General features: G+C 51.6%; 1 protein-coding gene across 1 annotated transcript in view; it reads right to left on the bottom strand.

Annotated features, from left to right (window-relative positions):
• GABRR2 (gamma-aminobutyric acid type A receptor subunit rho2) overlaps positions 1-1926 on the bottom strand; it is a 46018-nt gene that overhangs the window by 11309 nt on the left and 32783 nt on the right. The window lies entirely within an intron of this gene.

The raw sequence follows: 1926 nt of genomic DNA, 5'->3' as shown, positions 1-1926 counted from the left end.
AAAATTCAAGATGAGCTCTACTTCTGACTTGAGTCACCATGTGATCAGTCCTCAAGAGAAACAAAAAATGAGGCTATAGAAGTCATGGGTTTCACTGGGGATAGAGGGCCGTTCCATTCAAGCTGACTACACACTAGAATACCTGGGAGCCGGGACCGCACTCCAACTCTCCCAAGCCCTGGTCCTCTGCCTGAGAGGTACTGATTTAACTGGTTCAGGGCAGACCTAGGCCCCGGGGTCTCTCAAATGTTCTGCCCCAGCTAAAACACTGATGTAGACCCAGAGTGTTCAGGTGGGATCCCTGGACCAGCAGCAAGAGCACCACTTGGGAACCTGCTAGAAATGCTGCTTTGGGGGCTGACATCAGACCTACTGGATCAGGAGCTTTGGGGGTGGGGCCCAGCAATCTGTGCACCACACCTAGGGACTTCTGAAAACACAGATGGATGGGCTCCGTCCTCAGGGTCCCCAGGGAAACTTGCCTGGACCCCACGCTTGGAGAATCACTGGCCTTTGAACGTTGGTATACATGCACACATAGGAGCTTGTCCACCAGGCAGCTTCCTGGCCTCCCCAACCAGTGATTCTGATTCAGTGCATGGACAAAGGGGCCTGGAAATATACTGGGCAAACAGACTCTCCTGGGGGCCGAAGTACTCAGGCTGCACCTGGAGAAACATTGCAGCACGAACAAAAGCCATGTGACCGGAGTAAGGTTAGGCTGAGTCAGGAAGACAAGGTTAGGCCAACTGGGAAAGACCGGAACTATAAGGTGAATCCAGAAAAGCTTGGCACGCAGCTACTGTATCGGTTCCTGGGTTGTTGGAGTGAGATGGGTGCTCCCTATGGAGTGGATAAATAGAAGGCGATCATCCAAGAAGGTAGAGATTACTAATTATTTATTCATTGCATGGCCTTGTCTAATCAGGTCAAAAGCTAGAGCCAAACCCACTGCTGTCAGGTCAATTCTGACTCATCCTCGCCCTACAGGTCAGAGAACTTCCCCATGGGGTTTCTAAGGCTATAAACTTTAGGGAAACAGACTGCACATCTTTCTCCCATGTAGCGGTTGACGGTTTGAACCACTGCCTAGCACTTCACCACTGGGCCAGCGGGGCTCCTGCTAATCGGGGCGGCTCACCCAGCTCACCCCTGTTGTTTGCCCCAATCAAATTGGCGTTCATGAAAGAAATCACCAGGTTCCTCCCTTGGGTCTGCAGTCTTTCTGGAGGGACTGAGACGTGCCTGCAGTCCGTTAGGTATTATTCCATTAACATTTCCTTCTGCCGAAGAAAACCAGCTGAGACCTGTCTTGGACACTGAGGGCCCTTAGAAATGCTCTGTGTTCCAAGAGAGAGTGGTGTCATGGCAGCCAGGGGTGGGGGTGGCAGAGTTCGCATGTGTGGTACAGAGTCAGGAAAGAAAAGGGGACGATGCCTCTTACTTTGGACTCCAGTGAGGCTTGCCTGTGGAAGGAAGCCAGCCAACCACAGAAACACACACTGTCCTAATAGACAAGGGGTTAAGCCAGCCTGCCGGGTCCCTTACCAGCTACACAACTTCTATAGGTAACTTACTCTCTCTCAACCTCCGTTTTTGCATCTGTTAACTAGGGCTAATAAGATCTACACCCTACACCTGCTGGGTAGAAATCTGTTGGCTGGCATAGTCATTAGAACAGTGTCCAGCACATGATATGGAAACCTCCTAATAACGACTTTAGAAAGATAGACGATTTGATGTTGCTAAGAACAAATGGGCGTTCTTAGGGACATCCCTAGGTGGTCCAAACAGTCCATGCACTGGGCGGCTAGCTGGAAGACTGGAGGCTCAAGGGCCCGAAGAGGCACTCAGAAGAAAAGTCTGGAGAGCCACTCCTGGGAACTGGGCGGAGTGCAGGTGGACCGCCACACAGGAAGCACGGGC

Source organism: Echinops telfairi, unplaced genomic scaffold (genome assembly GCF_000313985.2).
Source record: "Echinops telfairi isolate 266 unplaced genomic scaffold, ASM31398v2 ScPeMD7_3533;HRSCAF=4204_0, whole genome shotgun sequence".
Taxonomy (NCBI): domain Eukaryota; kingdom Metazoa; phylum Chordata; class Mammalia; order Afrosoricida; family Tenrecidae; genus Echinops; species Echinops telfairi.
This window is presented reverse-complemented; position numbering and strand designations above follow the sequence as displayed.